The sequence below is a fragment of the Lynx canadensis genome, chromosome C1 (assembly GCF_007474595.2).
Source record: "Lynx canadensis isolate LIC74 chromosome C1, mLynCan4.pri.v2, whole genome shotgun sequence".
In the NCBI taxonomy this organism is placed as follows: Eukaryota; Metazoa; Chordata; class Mammalia; order Carnivora; family Felidae; genus Lynx; species Lynx canadensis.
Genome location: NC_044310.1, coordinates 149,709,109 through 149,717,058, shown reverse-complemented (window position 1 = coordinate 149,717,058; position 7,950 = coordinate 149,709,109). Strand labels below are relative to the sequence as shown.

At 39.3% G+C, this 7,950-nt stretch overlaps 1 pseudogene; it reads left to right on the top strand.

The window, feature by feature from the left end:
• Positions 1-4,377: 4,377 nt before the first annotated feature.
• LOC115522701 lies at positions 4,378-4,523 on the top strand (annotated as a pseudogene).
• The last annotated feature ends 3,427 nt before the right edge of the window (positions 4,524-7,950 follow it).

The window sequence follows — 7,950 nt, the reverse complement described above, 5'->3', positions numbered from 1 at the left end:
TGGATAAAACCAAGTATATCCATCGTAACCTTGAATGTGACCAGATAGAATATTCCTATTTAAAAACAAGTACTGTTACTTTAGTATTAAAGAAAAAAATTTTAAGCCTGAGCTACATATTATTTATAAGAAAACCACGTTCAACAGTGGATGTTTTTTAAGGCTAAACACAAAAGGGAGAGCAAACTAATACTAGGTAATCACAAAAATAAATAGCAGAGGAAACATTAATATTACATAAGCTAAGTTTAAGGTTCCAAGTGCGAAACGGGAAAAAGAGAAAATATGATGAGTCACAAGTTATAAAAGTCATATTTTTCAAAAAAAGATAACATTCATAGATCTATATGCACAAAACAGCATATAAACAAGAAAAATCTTTAGAAATGCAAATATATCCAAGATATTGTGAAAGATTTAAAAATATCTCATCAGAAGTAGGCTAAAAAGTATGAATAATACAAAATAAGTAAGAAAAAAAGATAAAATGATACAATAAGCAACTCATAATAATGTAAGGAGAGATGCTTCAAATAGACAATATTATTTTTCTTCCTACATGCCCATGACATATTTACAAAATCAGTTGTGTAGTGGCCACAAAAAGATGTCATTAGCAAAAAACTTTAAAGTAGAGACTTTAAGGGGTGCCTGGGTGGCTCAGTTGGTTGAGTGTTCAATTTTTTGTCTCAGGTCAGGTCTTGATCTCAGTATCATGAGTTTGGGCCCCACACTGGGCTCCACACTGGGTGTGAAGCTTACTAAAAAAAGAAGAAAGAAGAAAGAAAGAAAGAAAGAGAGAAAGAAAGAGAAAGAAAGAAAAAGAAAGAGACTTTATAGGCCACATTCTATAGTCATAATCCAAAAAAAAAAAAATAGAATAAATAATAAAAAAAAATACCCAAGCAATTCTACCTACTTGGAAATTAAAACCCATACTCCTAAATAACTGTTAGAAATGAAAGTGGCTACTAAAATGGAATGATGTAGAAGAGACCCACATGTACATGTACATGGCCCTCTGTGAGGAGACAAGAAGCCATCTTTCATTTCTGTTACTTTAGTGTTTAGCAAGTAAGTTACACTTACTCCTTCTATATGCTGCTATGTGTCCAGGATTGATATTTATACGTTTGTTTATTTACATAACTGATGTGTTCTTTCAAAAGTAAATCAGTAATTCAAGAACAAGTTAAATTGCTCTTCTTTTAAACATATAGAGTATGTGGTTAGTTTTGGTATTTTCACTTGATCTTAGCGAAAAGTCTGAGAAGCGATAGTTTTGGTATTTTCAAATGTGTGGCTTAATACAGTTTTACACATTGTTAGTTACATATATTCACATTAGTTAATAATGCAAAACTCTTAGGATAGGACACACAGATTTGTGTGTCACAAATCCCATGTTAACTATCAGTATTTTAATACACGAGTTCCTACCTGCTTAGTTTCCATAGAAAACCCTGCATCCTCCTCCCCCTGCAGGTTCGCAGGTTCCTTCCCTTAATGTGCTCAAAATTTCCCATAGTTCACCTCCTCTACATAGAGACAGTTCCCATTACTCTCAATGGGTTCCTGGGGCCAGAACTTGAACACCTTCCCTAAAGCTGAAAATATAATTTAGAACATAGTTAAAGCTTCATTAGGGGCACCTGAGTGGCTCAGTCAGTTAAGCATCCGACTTCGGCTCAGGTCATGATCTCATGGTCTGTGAGTTCAAACCCCTTATCCGGCTCTGTGCAGCTGGAAGCCTGGAGCCTGCTTTGGATTCTTTGTCTCCCTCTTTCTCTGTCCCTCTCCCGCTCATGCTGTCTCTCTCTCTCTCTCTCTCTCTCTCTCTCTCTCTCTCAAAAACAAACATTAAAAAAAAAAGCTGTGTTAGAGAAGCTAAAGCTTTCTGTGTAGCACTTGACTCAGATTCCATCTTGCCAAATGTGCCTGCCTCCTTCCCTACTCTTCTCCAGAAAAACAAAACAACCAAAAAAATAATACATAGCTGGCCCTTCTTTCCAGCTTTCTGGTGAATTGTCAGGAAGTGGAAATTCATGGTCCTCTATTCCTCAGCAGGTTCAGATACTTGCTCTAGAGTCTTTATCCTGCGGGTCTCATGGAAGTTACATTCTAATAGGGGAGACAGGAAATAAACAAGTAAACCAATACTAATGTAAAAACAGGTAGTGATAAAGTGCTATGGAAAACATAAAGCAAGATATATCAGTCAGAATCCAAGCAGGAAAGCAGTAGTCCAATAAACAATGGTCTAGGTTTAATATGGAGAATTAATTGTGATGATGTTAGAAATGCTTTAAGAGCAAACAGGTGACAATGAGATAACCCAGAGATTTGCAGTTGACCTTTGGACTGAAGAATAAGGAAAACAAGCCCAAAGGCCAAGCCACTTTGCAAATGCTGGGACCATGGCAAAGATGCAGTGATTTCTGGAGATACTACCCAAAAATAGAGAAAAGGGAAGAAATCTCCAAAATTCTCTCCCTGCTTCTTTCCTTTTCTTCTCTCCCCCAAAATAAATATCTCTCACTGACCAAACTTAACTAGAAGTCAATTGGCAAAGGAGGCTGGGAGATGTAACTTGTAAGGATCAATCTTACAGCACGGAGAGAGCAAAGGTGGGGAATGGGTGTCCGATGAAACAGACAAAACATCTGCAGATGTGGGAAACTACACCAGGCAAGGTGAAGAGCAAATGAAAAGATCCTGAAGAGACTAGCTCGGCATGGTCAAGGAGCAGTGAGGAGGCTGGTGTGGGGAGTGCAGAGCAAGCAAAGGATAAACCAGCAGCAGAGGAAGTCAGAGAGAGAGAGAGTGGAGGCCAGAGCATGCAGGGCCTTCTAGGCTATGGTCAGGAACTTAGGGGTAGTGCTAAGCATGATGGGAAACCATGGAAATGTTTGAGTACTAGAGTAATGTGAGCTGATCAACATATTTGAAAGATTTCATTCACCTTGCAAACATAAGTAACCTCAGGTGCTGGGTATGCATATGTTCCCACAAATCTCTGCTATGTTTCAGCCCCCTCTCCTGCCCCTCTGGTGCAGAATGTCCCATAGGACCCATCTGGGACTTGCCAATTTTGGTACCAAACAGTTACAGTACTGTCCTCTCCGGAGCAGCCCTACCAGCTTTGTGTTTTCAAACCATTCAGGTCGAAGCAGGTTTGAGGGGACAGTGCCTGAACTGTCTGAGTTGTATTGGTGCTAGAGCTGTCTGCTAGTTGGAATGGTCAACTGAAGAACATAGCCCTTGGAGGTGGAGGTGAGATGGTTTTCTTCTATATAGGAATTCCAACTTCGAGGATTCACTCAGTGCTTGACAGGAGGCTAATTAGAGTAAAAGCGGGAAGAAGTTACATGTGTCACAAAATGTTATTATCCTCATGCTTTACCTTCAACATTTAGCACTATAAAAACCATTCCTAGCACCATACAAAACAAGCAGCGGGTCAGCTTTGACCCATGAGCCTTAGGTTGCAAAACCCACTGCTCTGGAGTAAAGTCCCCTGTTGACAAATCCTCCCAGCAGCACCCTGAACATAAATGGAAAGCCAGAAATCACTAGACAGTTGAGGAAAATCTCTAATGGGAGAATCAGAAACCAAAATATGGAAATAGCAAAAAAAGAAGAACAAACAGGGAATAAAACCAATGCAGGGAGCAAGAAGAAACCCACACCATGGCCCATTGGTCCTAAAAGGGACTCAAGAAATAGAATAGAGGGAAAGTCACATGGAAAAGATCCAGAAACACAATGGCATTGGATTACTCAATATTAATACTAGAAGCTAGACAATAATGGAGTAATTCAAATTTTGGAGCGCAAATGATTTCCAACTTAGAATTAATTCTCTCAATCAAGTATGAGAACAGAACAAAATCCCTTCAATCAGTGGGTCTAAGAGACAGGGAATCCAATACAAAAGAGAAGTAATGGAAATCCTCAGAATAATGGCAAAATAACTCCCCTGGCCTCTGTGTAGCAGCCCTTGAGAGCCACCAGACTGTATTGGAACATGGACATGTGTCAGTACTGGAGCTCCCAGTTTTTGTGGAGAATCAGGGATGGATTAGTGATACATATATAGATAACTAAGCAAACAAAAACCAGGCAATTATTAACAGAGGAAACAAGTCAAACAGGAAAAGAAATACAATAATAGTCTACCATATGACTCAGCTGTGATTAAAAATTATTCTCAGAGCAAGACAAACCCTGAATTTTGATCTAACTCACAAGTATGACATTCTATTAGGAAGGTGGGGTAGGGCTGAGAAGAGAGAAAGAGGTGTTTAGGAGAGCATAAATTCTCATCATTTCACAGTAAACAGTAAGTCAAAAGGTAATATCTAAAACAGAAAAATCATCGTTTCTTGGCCTTTTGGCTAAGATCAAGTGTAGTATCTGTTCTTAGCAGTTTAAAACAGAAAGGCAATGGGGAGCCTGGGTGGCTCAGTCAGTTAAGCGTCCGACTGAGGTCATGATCTCACAGCTCGTGAGTTCAAGCCCTCTTATTGCCCTCTGGACTGACCGTGCAGAGCCTGCTTGGGATTCTCTCTCCTTCTCTCTCTCTCTCTCTCTCCCCCTCCCCTGCTCACTCTCTCTCTGAAAAATAAAAAAATAAATAAATAAATAAACATTTTAAACATAGAAAAGTCAGGTGAAAGCACTATAAACATGTAATTTAGAAATATAATATAAATGCTAAACAACTAAAAAAGGGTACCAGTGATTACTGCTGGGGACTGAGAATGGAGGAGGAAAGGGACAGCTCTTTGTTATTTCTGGGTAGTTATTATAAGAATTGCTCAATTCTTTGTGATAATTCTCTGCACATGCACACTAACTCTGCACATGTGCAACATGGATGAAAATTCACACGCAGATCATGTTGGTTGCCCTATACAGAACTGATTGGAAGGGGCAAGTGCGAAAGCAGGAGAACCAGTGAGGGGTTCTGTGTAAGCAGAAGATGGTAGCAATGGAGATAAGAGTTGACAGATTCAAATGCACTTTGGGGGTTGACACAGCCACATTTGGTAACGCGTTCACTACAAAGGCAAAAGAAACAGAGCTGTCAAAGACAATTCCCAGGTTTCTGGCACGAGCAACACATGGAGATACCATTTAATGAAATGTGAAATGTGTTCAAGTTGAGGATCATAGGAAACTTTCAGCTCGAATGTGGGAAAATAACTCCCAAGACTGAATTTTAATGGTGACCAGCTTCTCTGATTTTCATAGGATTTTTTTCCCCGTGTATGCATCTAATTCTGGAAAACTCCTGTGAGATTAAATTTCCCAAGTAGCAAGTTGAGTCACTTTGCCATTACTCCAAGACAAATCTATAAGTGGTATACTCTAAGGTTGTCGCTGTACCACCTACACAATGCTGTCAACCTGCCTTGCGCTTTCTACCAGCCCCTTATTTACAAACGAAAAGGTACAATCCATAATGAGTGGCACTGATTTGCTAAAAATATATTAATCTTGTTACTGAGCAAGTTATTGCTGTTTTCATTTGACTTAGCAAATTATTTTATAATAAACCTACCACTAAAGACGAATAAACTGAATGGAAACATTTAAAAATACTCCCCAAAGTATTCATGTAGAGGAGAGCAGTACCTGTGGCAATACCCATCTTAAGCAACCTCCCCAGAAATAGTTTATGGGGGCATTTTGCAGTAGAGACCCTCACTCCACCACTCAAATCCTCAGGTGTAGTAACACCTGAATCACATCAGATGGTAACCAGATGGTGAGTCTCTGAGGACCAGTGAAGAACACAGATTTAGGTAAAAATAGGAAAGAAAACCAAAGGAAAGAAGCTAGTTAGCCAGAAATCCTATGCAGAAAAACAGCCTTAGGAGAAGAGAACAGCAAAGCAATTCAGAACAATCAAGCTGACGTCTTCCCAAAGCTAACATATCCCTCCAAATGCAAGTGACATCACCCTTGACCAGGAGTTGAGAGAAAAGAAGGTGGCACTGAGGTCAGGGTTGATTTTTTTTTTTTCAGACTTGACTTTGTTTGGCCAGCATGAGGGCTATGAAACTACTCTGGCCCCCACATGAAGGAACACAGAGCCAATCCGCGAGCTGCATGGACAACATGTGTCAGCAGCTTAACAGGTATCGGCCTGCCATGGTTTTTATTACTTCTTACACAAACAATTCTAAATACCGCAACTTCTAGAGGAGTGATAAGGTCCAGCAGGTTAGGTCAGTAAGCATTCCTTTCCTGCTTTCCTGGAAGCCTTTTACACCAGCACTTGGCCTTTTTGCATCAAGTACTTAACAAAGACTCTTGTCCTACAATTAGCTAGACGGTGTCTTTCTGTTAGGTGCTTCTCCGTATGTATATTTTTTTTTTTTAATTTTTTTTTCAACGTTTTTTATTTATTTTTGGGACAGAGAGAGACAGAGCATGAACGGGGGAGGGGCAGAGAGAGAGGGAGACACAGAATCGGAAACAGGCTCCAGGCTCTGAGCCATCAGCCCAGAGCCTGACGCGGGGCTCGAACTCACGGACCGCGAGATCGTGACCTGGCTGAAGTCGGACGCTTAACCGACTGCGCCACCCAGGCGCCCCTTCGTATGTATATTTTTATCTGAACTGAATTATCCAGTGAATTTTAGCAGTTGGATAGACTTTGTGTTATGTCTTTCTAAATCTACCAGATCAACTGTGTTTGTTCTAAATTTACTAGATGCATCTAGTTAAGCAATTCACCTGATCTTGTCTTGTTTTGTTATTGCATTGGTGCTTTATTGTTCCTGATTGGCATATCTTAGCCAAGAGTGGGAAAAGGAGTGTGATAGGCCCACCTTACTACACACACACACACACACACACACACACTCACACACACACCTACAATACTTGCTGAATGAAGTAGGTGAGAGTCTTATATTGGAGCAGGTATTTTAAAGACAGCCTTCCACTGAAAATGAGTCATTTTTATTAGCAGTCAAACAACATAATTAATTTAGAATACTTTGATGATTAATTTCAGAAGTGCCAATAGTGTTAAATTAAGAGGACTAGATAGTGTCATTTGAGGTCTAAATAGGTACTCAAAGGCCCAGGATAATACAGGACACATGTAAGCTTATTCTGCTACAGGATATTTGGGAATGCCCTTGTCCTGGTAAGTGACGAACTTTTCTGTCACTTAGAAACAGACTCAGTTTCTCCTTTTATCAAATGGCAAGAAATCTTCCTACCAGTCTAATGGGACCTTAGTAAAGACTTATGTCCGAGAAGTTAATGAATTTCTTTTAAATGCCAATTGTGGATATCAAAATAAAAAGGTAAGTGTAACCCATTGAACTAATTCTGCTAAAGCAAAGGTTATGCAGGTGATAGAAGACAGTATCCCAAAACACTAAATATATGTGTTAATTTGGACTAATATTAGTAATCATTGCTCAAATTATTAAATTAATTTCATCTTTTAGATTAGTGCTTCCCTCAGTTTGGCCAAAATCACCCAGGGACTTTTAAGAACCACAGATTCCCTGATCTTACTCCAGATGGAAATGTCCAGGATTGAAATCTGGGCATGTACTTTTAAAAAGAGCCTCAATGATTCTGAGCCAGGTTTGGAATCACTGATTTAAGAAAGCCAAGATAACTGGCTCTTAAGTTGTTGTGTCTGGTTACTTTGCTTGCCTTAAAAATCAACCATGTATGTTGCTGATCACCCAGCAACATATATCAGCAACATATATGGTTGAGTCAGTCAATTATTCATGCAAAAATTTCCTAAAATGGAATCTTGGAGAGACCTATTAATAGTTTTTCAACACTGAAACATTGCATTAAAGACTATTCTTTTGATCTCTTTGCTCAGCCCCAATCTGCTAAACTTAATTTATTGTCAAAGCATAAGGAGTCTGAGCAAATAGTTAAAAAATCCATTGACTAATTTAA